Source organism: Micrasema longulum, unplaced genomic scaffold (assembly GCF_059751315.1).
Source record: "Micrasema longulum isolate JH-2025_06_02 unplaced genomic scaffold, ASM5975131v1 h1tg000037l, whole genome shotgun sequence".
In the NCBI taxonomy this organism is placed as follows: Eukaryota; Metazoa; Arthropoda; class Insecta; order Trichoptera; family Brachycentridae; genus Micrasema; species Micrasema longulum.
In genome coordinates this window covers 515,447-529,268 of record NW_028277244.1, presented here as the reverse complement: position 1 = coordinate 529,268, position 13,822 = coordinate 515,447, and the positions used below count along the sequence as shown (strand labels likewise).

The window sequence follows — 13,822 nt, the reverse complement described above, 5'->3', positions numbered from 1 at the left end:
TTTATTATTTTTGATGTTTTTAGTAAGTTTTCCGATTTTTCTCTACCTCCGGTAATTATTTTATTACAAATTTATTTGATTGAATTTGTGTCATGGTTTTGTAATGTTCGAGTAACATATTGAATATTTTGGGGCCCAGAAACCTGAAATTTCTTTGCCCGAATACAGAGTTTGTGGTAGACCCCATGCCCCATCCTTTAGTTTGACTTCTGGTAGTGTGGGAGTGTTACTTTTGGGATTTGGAATAATAATTTGCTTTCACAAACATAATAACTCTAGATATATATAATTGCCTAATATTTAATAAATCGAATTCCTCGAACAACTTGACGCTGGGGTACCTGAAGGGCTTTTTAAAAATAATTTCATTTATGAGTAGTTTAGTCGGCTTTAGTTTGATTCGCGTACGCGGTTTCTACACTATTATAATTCTGTCTAACAGCTTGACCCCCACATACCGCACACCGCATCCGAAAATATAAGTCTCCTCGGCGGTGCCCACATACACGGAAAAGTTGCTCGTTGTCGAATGAGAAAAGCTGCCCGAAGAAGCTCCCTGTAATCTAGTAGCCTTAGCATCCTTGTGCTGAAATAAGGTAATCCAGACGTAGATAATACGCACTTCATTGGATCGAGAAAAGGTGGAAGTGAATTCTTTACTGACTGGGGTTAAATTGATTGAACATGATCAATTAGCTGAAATTATTAAAAAACTTATAAATATACCTAAAATATTTAACATGTTACCAAACAGTATTAAAAATACTGAGTTAAACACAGGAGTGAGACGTTTGCTCAAATTATGGTTATTAAAAAAAGTTTTTTGTATTAGTGATAGTTTTTAATTTTTCATAATGTAATATGTAATTGTTTTTCAAGTAAAATTATTGTTAATGTAGGTTAAGTGTAAATAATCGATGTAATTTATAAGAACCTGCTGACGAGTTGTATGTATGCAACTCAGCAGGACTTTAATTTAAGACTATTTTAGTAAATATTTTTGAAAAATAAATAAAAAAATAAAAATAAAAAGCTTTAAAATTCTCTACCAGATCAATTATTTATGTCGAATACATTATTTACTCCGATCTGCATTACTGTTTTTCTTCAGAAAGCTCGCTCCTATCGGATCACGCATGTCGTATGATTAGGCAACATCCAATAAGAGTTGTTACAAAGACAACAAAATAAAATTCTTAAACTAACATACAACCTACCCTACCTCACCTCTACGACTGAACTGTACAAAAAAACACACCAGTTTGACATAAACTACTCGATTAAAATTAAGACCTTAAAAATTGTGCACAAAATAACACTGGGAAACATACAAGACGACGACATAATATTAGCTAAAAATGCTGACACACACAAATATAACACCAGACAACAACAACACTATCATATTGAAAAAGCAAAGACAAACACAGAACAGTCAAAAATACAACATAATGGACTTAAACACTATAACAACTTACCTTACTACTTGAAAACTTTTACTGGAGACAAATTTAAGATCAATCTGAAAAAGCACATGATGACTGAACTAACTAGACTAGACGAGACATAAAATGACTAGACAATATAAAATTTGTAATGTAACCCTAACGGGTTTTTTAAAATTGTAAATAAATAAAAATCATCATCATCATTCCCTTTCCGCACCTAAAGGAGCATAGAGCACTGCATCGGTTCACCAATCGCAGCGAATATTGATCACTTCTTGTTACATGGAGGTAAGATGATCAGTCTTACGCTTCAGGTACCAGTCCAGGACTATGAAATATTTTAGTGTGAAAAACACCTTTTAAATAAATATTTCATATCAACCATGCCGGGAATGGAACCAGAGACCTCTCGCAGGGTAGGCAAAAGAGCTGACCATTACAAGAGTTATAAATGCCGGAGAAAACGAGATTCAATCTAAATCCACGGAAGCATTTCCTGAGCAATAGGGCTGTTGATGGTTGGAATAAGCTGCCACAAGAGCTGATCTCAACGCGTAGTCTCAATGGGTTCAAAAATGGACTAGATTTGTTTCGGAAAACTTAAAATGCGCCAGCAACTAACATGCGTTTAAGGAGGTTCATCCAGCCAAACACAATTTCATTTTCGTTTTAAGACGGTAGTGAGTTTTAAAAAGAGACAGCAATATATTTGTCCGTGCGCGCGGGTGAGTCAAGCTTGGGTAAAGTTAAATACAGTATGCCCGCTAAGTACCCGCAAAAATGAGATTTTTTTTACCTGCATGGTCATGAATTTGAATTTGAGTTCCAATAGTTCCTTTTGAAAACTATAATTACTTTTGCAAGATAAATAATATGTATTATGTTACAGTACGGACTCACGGCTCAATTTATTTATTATATTTGGATTATAAATTTGTACTCACCTATCATTTATTTTCGTATAAACTATTTTTTTTACATCGTTTTTGGTATATTATTTATTCCTTAGTCTTAATATATCAATGTGGTGGATACGATTTAATGCATAAAAAGTATACAAAAAAAACAATATTTTATCATCAATAAATATTTTATTATTTATCCAGATACATATCCAATTACATTAACAAATATATTATTGTTGATAAAAAAGAAAGTAAAAAATACCATTTAATTATTAATAAAAGCACACATATTCTATCTAATACTTAACATATTTTTTGTTAAAGCTACACTTTATTCACAAACAACATAATAAAAGTAAAATATAATATACTTGTTATGTCTTTAAAAAAAAAAACATTAAATGAAGTCAAATCACCGAAATTTGCTAAAAACCCTAAATCAATTATTCTTCGTCCACTAATACTAAAATGAGTATTGTCGTCTTCTTTTTTTTTTTACGTCCAAACAATATCTAACATCTCCTCTTAAGTATTGTTTCAGATACCTGTTGAAAAAAAAAATATATATATATGGTATTTGCAATATCCAACAGTGCACAAGACAATAAAATAGGAAACATTTTATTATTATGTTCAAATTTTATTAACATAATTGAGTTTTCTAAGAAAAGAACCCTTAATGAGGAATGCAATTAGCTGTGGTTTTAATATGTATTTTCAATCACCAAAAAATCCGAGTTTGACTCAAATAAATATGTAATTCCAAGAATCAACAGTGCTTATCATGGAGTGGGCATAAATGTTTCGGTGAATTCTATTTTTAATAAGCTAGTGATAATTTACTCAGTAGGTATATAAATTAAATGATTTATTTCATTGTTTGGTAATATTATTACTAAAAAAAAACTAAAACTGAGATAAGCTTTGTAGAACAAAATAAAAAAAAGTCTTTTATGATGGTGTGCCAAGACAGAGAGGTATAGCGTTCTATTCTCTCTGCCTACCCCTTTGGAGAAATGGCGTGATGTTTAGTTATTTAGTTAGTTATTGAGCATAGCATAAATATGATGCGAGTATGCCTAAATTTATAAGTACAACAAGTGCTTGAAAGTGGACATATGAATTATTCTCGTGAAGATATATGATGCCAGGATAGATTGGTGTGGCGTTCTACCTTCTCTGCCTACCCCTTTATAGAAATGCCGTAATGACTAGTTACTAGTTAGTTGTTTATAATTAATTATATTAGGTAATTAAATTTATGACAATACATACGGTTGAATGAAGAGTATCGCAATTGTAATTTTCTCCATCATCAGCTTCATTTAAACTACTGAAAACAATATGCTTGTCTGTAGAAGATCTTTGGGCAGCCAATTCCCTTTTCCTGAAACACGTTTATTGTTTAGGTGGGTAGAGGTATATTTATATATTTTTTAAATGCACTAACAATCAACATAACATCAAGTATCCATCAAAGATGTTGCTACATTATCTCTGTTTAAATCACGCCTGAAGAAAAATCTCTTTTCTACTCCTTAATCTCTCCTCCTTCCCTCTTTTTTTCATTTTTCCCATTGAGTAATAGTTTTGATCTAAGGTAATTTATAAACAAATACGTTTATTTCTATTTTTATATGTTCTGTAACTTGAATAAAAAAAATAAAACTATTATTTTATTGGTTGGTTGGAAAAAATTGCCATTTGGCAATAAGCCCGCCAATGTACAAATAACATTATGTACAAAACGTTAAATAAATAAATATTTGTTGGATAATTCAAGGCCTCAGAAAACAAATCAATCAGTTGGTAATGTCGTTTCAGTTTCTATGAAGCTCTGCCCCTCATATATAATATGCTAAAGAATACTCGATTCCGAAACACACTGTAGTTATACATGCGAAAATATAAAAGAAATTCTTACCTATTTCTTTCTTCATTTATCTTGTCAAATCTTTTGGTCTTGTTACGACATTTATGTTTTCTTGTAAAACCTTTAGCTTTAATTGTTTTGGAACCCATTTTTAATTCAAAAACTTTAAAAAATCACAGAAGAAACGTCCCGAAAAATCCGACACAGAAAACACGTCCGTACTCGGTGAACGCCCGAGAGAACTGATACCAAACTGTACGTTTTATATATGATTGATTCTCAATGAAAATACATGATTTTATAATATTAATTACATTTATATTTCAGCATTTTTTGAAAAATAAAAAATATATGTAACTAGAAAAATGTGTGTTGTATAGAGAAATGTAAAAAAAAAAACAATTTTAAAAGTAATATACATAAGAAAGAGCCATTTAGTTTCAACAATTTAACCCAAAATGGACTCTGAAAGAATTGTATTTTACGAAAATTATATGCTTTTTTTCAAAAAACTAACTCATCATCGGCTTAGATAAATAATAGATCTTTCAATAACTACAATAAAACATATTACAATATATTATCTAAATATGGATAATTTGTGTTGAAAATGTTGAAAAAAACGAAAAGTGCACTTTTCCTTGCAATTTTTTAGTCAAATAAAATTTAAAAAAAACATTTTTACTTCATCAGTTTACTAGATAAATGTTTAATATTTTATGTGGTTTAAAAAAAAAGGTGTTATACTTATTATTAGACTCTAAATTTTAGTTTGAAAACTGCCTTTTTTTGCTCCGCGCTGGATGGATCGCCTTAAATAGATTTAAGCATATCAGCTTTGAGCTGCTCGCTTAAAATTAATAATAATAAAATCCCCCAATATGAAAATATCATTTTTGTCAAAACCGTAGATTCGCGGTAATGCTCGCTAACCAACGATATGCTAAGAGAAAACTTGGGTTAAACGTCGACGGATATCAAAAACAGAAATTTTGGGTTTTCAAAATGTTAGTCTCTTTTCATATTTTTCGGAATAAAAATACAACTGCTCCATGTAAATTTTATTTAATTGGATGTATGCATGAAAATATTTTTCACATGCATAAAATCACAGACAAAAAATAGACATTTCAGACAACAGACAAAAAATAGTCAGAATAAAATGACTCGCCTACAGGCTGTAATGAATGCCGCAGCGAGACTTATTTATGGAATCTCTAAATTCAGTCATATCACTCCACTACTTCGGGAATCGCACTGGCTACGTTTTCCAAAGAGGGTGGAATACAAACTCTGTTGGCTTATGTATAAGTCACTGCACAACTCTGCTCCAGAATATCTAAGGGAACTCTGCATTCCAGATGAACTAGCTGACAGACGTCTTACGCTTAGATCAGCTACATCTACGTCGAAAGGAAAAGTTATTATACCTCTACGCAAACAGCGCACTTAATTCGGCGAACGTGCATTTGCGGTTGCAGGCCCTACGGCATGGAATGCTCTCCCAGCAGAAATCCGAAACTGTGAGAGTGAAGTGATGTTTCGGAAGAAACTTAAAACCCACTTGTTCTGTAAATCATTTCAATAAATTCTTAGCATGTGGTGAAAAAGTTATATGAAAAAGTACATTATTTTTATTAAATTACAAAGTTAAAATTAAATTATATCTTCATATAATCACTTTGTAAAGCGCCCTTAAGGTATTATATTACGAAAATGGCGCTATATAAGTTTTCCATAATTATTATTATTATTATTATTTCCTAAAAATAATATAATAAACAGTATTATTTAAAAATGATGACAAAGTAACAGGTAACATACGGATAGGTACATAAATAATTTTATACAACGTAGAGTTTACCATATTTGTTTACAACACTAGACGAATACGTGAAATGTATAATTCCCCAGCATATGGTAACATTAACAATAAAGTACGTTTGTACGCCTGTTTTCTCAAATGCAATGGTCTCTCGGTAATCCGGCAGATGTCGGACCAGAACACTGCCGTATTACTGAAAACGCCGGATTACTGGAAATCCCAAAAGATACATATTACAAAAAAAAACGAAGCCCAAACTCTGAGGCCAAGAGCACTGTGTTGAGTTGAGATACAACAAAACAGAAAGTGTAAGCATGCATTTAAAAAATAGTACAAATAAAAGTTATTACATAAACATAAATTTCAATAAACATGTGGACAACACGCTTAACAGTACTATATCTTTATTTATAGATCAGTACTATATTTATAAATAAAAATAAATATTATTTTATTATTTATATTTTTTTATTTTATTTTTGTACATTGTTTTGATTATTTTGTATATTGTTTTAAAATGTTAACATCGGTTATCATACGTATTATTATATAACTTTTCTGCATTCCATTTTTCGACAGGTATAAATTTTTATTATTTATATTTTTCTCTTATAATTTTTATTATTTACATTTTTCTATTATTATTTTGTAAATTGTTTTAATTATTTTGCATATTGTTTTGATTACTTGTATATTGTTTTAATATGTTAATAAATATTTTTGATTTATATATCGAAGAGTCCCGACTTAACACGGAATTTTCTAACAAGTCGGGACAAAAAACATGTAATTGTGTCTATGATAAAATTGTGTATTTTTGTGCATTAAATAAATAAATAAAAAATCTCTATTTTAAATAATCATACTTCGGCTATTTATCTGAGAAAGATTTTCAACATGGACTATCTCTTCGTTCTAGAACGTAGTAACGAGAACACACTTTTAATACCCTTTCAGCGCACTAATTTTCTTGCCTCCTTTTTCACAGTAGTAGCTGCTCGGTTGTGGAATACCCTACACAGTAATGTCAGAGACGCCCCGCCCCTTCTTTATTTACATTTGATCATTTGCCACTATCTAAATATCTGAGTTGTTCCTTTCTCCTTCTTCTTTCCTTCCCATCTCCTCTCCACTTTTCATAGTTAGTGTTAATTTATTTTTTTTAGTTAATTTTTGCTTTTAATTTTGTATAAAATTATAAGATCAAGTATGATTCTTTAGATTATGTCCATGCACTTGTAATATTCTCTAGCTGAACGGTTTGGGTAGGTAGGAAGAAATAGCCTAAAGGAAATATATGTATATTTATTGTATATGTATATAAAGTGTGAAATAAATAAATAAATCTAAATCCATGCAATGTTTTGCAGCAGTCTTCTGCAATGGTATCTTCCTCTAGACAAAATCCAAACTTGTACACTTCTCCTGAAAATGGCTTTCGTTTTAAAGAACTTAACATGTTCATCCTGGACATTAAACACTCTTGAGGCCACAAAAGCGATTTTTTTTAGCGATAGTCGTACGTGTTTTTGGTATTAAATAATTCAAATTACACGAAAACCTTGTATGACCATTCTACTGGGATCTCCTCATGTAACCACATGAACAGAAATGTGTCAATGACTCTTTAAAAAAAATTCTAGTATCTATTACCTTCATAAATTGAAACAATGTCTGAGATGAGAAAGTTGGGGAACATCGAAGCATCACTCTAAGAATGATTTTTTAAACATTTATTAGGGGGTTTATGATAGACGCCGCGCAACCTCCCCAGCCCACTACACCATAGGTAGCTACTGACTGGAATAGAGCAAAAGAAACCGTTCTGAGAGTGCCAATATCCAGGATGACGCATTTAAATGGCAGAAGAAATGTTTTATTGTATACATACATCACGTGACAGCTTTTCGCCCGTCGTACTCAACAGCCGTATACCAAAACGTCTCTTAAATTTGTCCAACCAGCCATCACTGGCCAGAAAGTCATCTTTATTCATGATTTTTCTGTAGAAAAATCTGGCTTTTGCCTTTAGAATTTCTCCAGAAATAGGCGTACGCTTATTGCGTTCTTGTAAAAACCAAAAATAAAGGCTTTCTTCAACTTGTGGAAACTCGCCAGTTTTCATTGTCTTCCGCGCACTCTTCGTTTCATTTTTTTTAAAGAAAGCCTTTATCTTGTCGCTGTTCTTCCTGATGTCGTGAATTGTGGCACGACCAACGCCATATTCTTTAGCGAGACTGACCAACGTTTCGCCTGTTTCAAGTCGGTTCAAAATCTCGTTTTTATCCACAAGCGATAGTGTTTTATGTTTACGTTTACACTGCAGAGACATTTTCAATTCGCAGCACTGCAAACACACAAAATTACGCTAACAAAATGCGGCACGTCAGCGAGCGAGCGCAGCACGGGGCAGACTGGCGTTAAGCAGACAAAGTAGACACACACATCGCGCACAGCGGTCATCGGCCCAATTCACCCTCGGAATTACCGAGTTAGCCGATTGGTAGCTGCCTGTATAAAAACGCCGGATTACTGGCAGGGCCGGATTACAGAGATTAATTACACCATTAATTATGAATGACGGGATAATTTTGAGAACTGACCAACGTAAATAATTAACAAACGACAAGTACGTTGAAGTAACGAGTGTAAACAGTTAAGCCAAAAAAAAATATATCCTCTTACCCTCTGCTTCCTGCCATTAAAAAAAAAACACTATTTATTTTACTGAGTTCTATGATAAATATAGTCTAACATATATTTACAACATAATAATATTTACATCTATACTTATTCTAACATTATTACTTATTACTTTTATGTACACTTACTATCGCAATTTATAAAATTCAAACTGTTCAATACGTACACTTATATTATCCTATGTATATTCAGTATTAAAAATATATATGCCTAGTATTTTTAAAATACGAGTATATACTCTTTACATTTAATTTGAAATATATTTACACTTGTTTAATTTTTTATGATTTCTGGCATTTCCTCGAATAACTGTATTCTCTTGTACATAAGGCAGTTCTGGGACATTGCTTTTGATTTCTTTTCGAGTCTTATATTTTGAGATTTTCTTGTTGCATATTTATGAAAGAACTCATTATTTTTTAGTTTGTTTTTAAAGTATCTCGAAACTGTTCAAGTAATAATTTTGTTAATTTCATTGGCAACATTGAATTAGATTCTTTGATCAATTGTCGTAATATCTAGAAGTTGAATCATTTTCTTAACTTTCGTGCGTCTCCCACATATTAATATTATCCTTATCGCTTTGTTTTGTGTTATTTGGAGTCTCTTTAGATCTCCCTCATTACTTGAATATAAAATACTGGAGCAATAATCAATGTGGGGAACTTCAATACTTCTAAATATCAGCAGAGAGGTTTTAAAGTCCATTTTATTCCTTATCCTTCCCAATAGGGATGCCTTCTTTGCGATGTTCTTACTCGTACGAGTATAGTCTGCATTTTTTCAAACTCCTAGATATTTTATGGTTTCAACATTCTCAAGAACCTCTTCATCTAATTCAACATTGTGATCAAACAGTGCTCTAATTTATTTCATCAAAGCACGCGTCGAACTTTCGTACCTCTTTTCCATAGCGTTTAAAACACAATGGATTTCTAATTATAACATTAAATTTAAAAAATTTACATTAAGGGACGAAAACTTTGTCATTTTACAAACATAAAAGAAAATGAACGCACTTGTTTGTTGACAGCTTCTGTGACTTCGACTCCATTTTTAACAGCAACCAACACTGCTCTCCTAAAATAAGGAACATAATAACCGATAATATTTTAAACTAAATTTATTGCAACAGAGATTTTATTTTATTTTATTTCATTTTGGAAACCAACAGTTCTACATACATATTTATTAGTAAACAAACAGATATAGTATAAAAACTCATAACTAATAACAGATTTCCACAAAGTGTACAAAGTTAGTAAAGAAAATATATTACATATTATATAGATACATGTACGTTTTTTATGAACAGTAAGTTATTGTGTATTGGGCAGGATTAGGACAAGGATGCATGAAGAGAACATAAGGAGGGGAAGGGAGATGTACATATTGATTATTATAATGTCTACTAAGTTACATAATGCATTTTTAGTGTCATTTTTAAATCTGACAGAGTGATGTTTGTGTAGTCTATGTCTTTCTGTATTGTATATTGAAAAAGTCTTACGAAAAAAAGCATTTTTAACATACGATGTTTTACTTATTGGAATAAGTATACATGAAACATGTGGTACCGTCTACAAATCCTGGCTGGCACATGTATTGTTATTATTGTTATTAAACGATCTTAACATTTCAAAAACTGTTACATCTGATACCGATTGTGGAGTTCTTCAGTCTAATTTGGTGAGGCTGTACAACTGGTGCCAGAAAAATGAACTTTACTTAGATGTCGACAAATGTTGTGTAATATCATTTACAAGAAGTAAAAAACCCATAATATTCGATTACAACATTAATAATATTAATCTGGGAAGAGTTACACAAATAAAGGATTTGGGGATAGTTTTTGACGAAAAATTGACATTTATTCCTCACATTGTTAGAAAAAGTGACGACATAACTTTGTAGTAACGTCAAAGAAGTTATATATCAATATAAATACAATGCTTGAAACATAAATCAACATTAATATATAAATCAGCTTTGAAACTAAAAAAAAAGGTTACATCATTTTGCGAAAACGTTAGAGATGGGGTAAATTGATCAATGTAAATTGATCGAATAAAAAAAATATTCATTTGATGTTGTTCATGAAAAAGGTATAAATGTCTCATTTTTTGGTGAATAATTGTGTTCAACACACATAAAAGGCTTGTTTTTGCGTTTTTTATATAAATTTTCGGAAACAGAGTTTCATAATTGCATGAATTAACTGATAAAATCGATTTGATCAGTGATCAGTAATTTCCATCACTAATGAAATTAGTTTGACAGATGTCATTCTAATCAAGCTATATTTTAAGGACTATAGCTGGTAGTAGTCAATTTGGTACTATTTATCCAATTATTTCACATACACGCGACGTGTATATTTGGCTACCCAAATTTAAAAATATGCCTAAGTTCATTTTTGTAGTTCTGAGATATGTCAAGTTTAAGTGTTCATTTGGTCCTGAAATGTTAAATGACAGAATTTCGGAAAATTGAAAATACGTATTGTTAAGTTTTTCTTCTTCTTTATTTAAAAAAATATAAAATTGTTACATGTTAAGTTGCAAAATTATTGCTTGTAAAATGTGGACTTAAGCCTAAGGTCAGGACTTAAGAATTTTTTAAAAGTATTTAAAGGACTAAGGGATTTTTTCTCAGGGAAAAAACTCTTGGACTAAAAGATTTTTAGGACTTAGGGATTTTTCGAAATTGAAATAATATTTTTAAAATTATTTTTCAAGTACAAAATTCGATATGGGTATTCTTCATTGAAAAATTAATTAGGTAAATGTATAGTTCACAAAACGCTCTACACGGCAGTGTTGCCAACTCAAAACTGATAAAATTGGACTTGGGCATTTCTCCGCCGGCCGGCCGGGCTGGGCGCATTAAGTGGTTGCTCCGTCTATTAAATTTAAAAAAAGGGGTAAAGTGAAATTTTATGCAACTTCTTACGTAGCAATATAAATGTCAAAGTGTGGTGCATCAAGTGTGTGGTATTAACTAAGTGTGTTTATCAACTAAGTGCTTTTTAATATTGAAATAAATATAAGTGTTTCTTGCGATCGAACGCTATAATAGCCGCACGTACCTACTTAGAACTATAGTTTGTGTTACATGTGATAGAATAAAACTGTGTCTTTTATAAATAGTGTAGCCAGTTTTAAATTATTTATACATAAATATTCTGGGCTGTTGAAAATAATAAGACTAAAAAGCTACCCGGGTACCGCCGGTACCGGGTACACGAAATCAACATAGTATTTTCCTGGAATTCCCTTGTCCCCGTCTCAACATGTGGGTAAGTGCAGGCCAGCACTGCAGCCAGCCAGTAGAGCAGTATCTGCACGTGGCGACCAGATGGCCTAGCGAGCAGCAACCAGCGCTAGCGGCCGCGACCCGGCGGTCAGCGGCCAGCCTCCTCGCATCCCCTGCATCCCCCGCGCCAGCACTCCTACCGGCGCCCACCGCGCCCCTGCAGTCGAGTGACGCCCCGCACCCCGCCACCGCACCACCGCGCGACAAGCCGACAGCAAGAGAGTGAAAGTGAAGTAAAAGGACAAAACAGTATAGGCTAGATTATAAAGGACTTTTAATTAATATTATAAAACGAGGTGTAGGTACTTGTACCGTATATTGCCTAACTGTGAACAATCTGTGTAGGATACTAAGTTAGTTTATATATATAATGTTGATAATTAATTAAGTGTATATTTTTAGTATTATGTGGGAAGAATGTTAAGTTATAAGTTAGTTTTAATGTCATGGTAGAATGGGAGAATGCCGCTAGCTGACCGCGATGAGGCTCGCAACCCATCAGGTCGCTTCTCTCGGGGGGGCGCAAAGAGGAGGAATTCTCAGGAATGTAGAATTGCCACTTGGAATGTAAGAGGACGTATGACTGATAAGATGAATGAACTGTGTGATATAATGAAGAATAAATGTATAGATTTATTGTGTGTCTCTGAGACTTGGAAGAAAGGGAGTGGTTCGATGGAGCACGGTGATACTCTGGTTCTCTGGTCCGGTCTCCCTGAGACGGACAGAGCTTGCCGGGGTGTTGCTGCGTTTCTATCACCAAGAATGATAAAGGGCATGAATGAATATGAATTTGTAAGTGAGAGACTCATGTTTGTCAGATTTAAGGTCGGACTGACAAGATTGCTTGTTATCATAGGATACGCTCCTGTCAACTCCGACTGTGAATCTGAGAAGGACGAGTTTTGGACGAGTCTAATGAATGTGATGAATGGGAAAAAAGATAACGAAAGGATAGTTTTGGCTGGAGATCTTAATGGTTGGGTGGGAACAAGGAGAGATGGGCTGGAGTCAGCTCTAGGTATGTTTGGGGATGCAAGAGTGAATGACAATGGGAAAAGACTGCTAGAGGTATGCCTGGAATGGAACCTTTTTGTATCGAATACATTTTTCGAGCATAAAGGAATCCACCAATACACATGGGAGAGAGGAAATGAAAGGTCGATTATCGATTATGTCATCATTGACTCTAGATTGAAGCCTGTAACTGTCGACACACGTGTGTACAGAGGGGCCGAGATGGAATCAGACCATTTTTTAGTGGTCTCAAGGGTGATTCTGTTTAAGGGATGGCGGTCCCAAACAAACAAAGTGCAGGCTCCTTCTAGAGTCAAAGTTGAAAAACTGCAAAATGCTGACATAAAAGATAATTTTGAAAGATCTGTGAGTCACAGACTGAACGAAAAGATGTAGAATGTATGGGTATAAATGATATGTGGGAGTGTTTGAAAATAAGTATGTGCGAGGCGGCGAAAGAAGTGTGCGGTGTGACAACGCTAGGGAGAAAGAAAGGTGATGCGTGGTGGGACGACGAAGTCAAAAAACTCGTTAAAGAAAAGAAGGATGCGTGGATAAATTTGCTTGCTGTAAAAAAGAATACAATTGAATATGAATCGGTTAAACGCGTGTATGGTGAAAGTAAGAAAAAGGTTAAGCAGGGTGTATGTGAACGGAAGAAAAAATTGAAGGATGAAGAAGGAATGAAAATGACACACAATTTCCATGAAAACATTAAAGTTTTCTGGAAAGCTGT

The 13,822-nt window shown here is 33.0% G+C and overlaps 1 protein-coding gene across 2 annotated transcripts in view; it reads right to left on the bottom strand.

The window, feature by feature from the left end:
* LOC148285393 (THAP domain-containing protein 2-like) overlaps positions 1 to 13,822 on the bottom strand; it is a 143,319-nt gene that overhangs the window by 65,794 nt on the left and 63,703 nt on the right. The window lies entirely within an intron of this gene.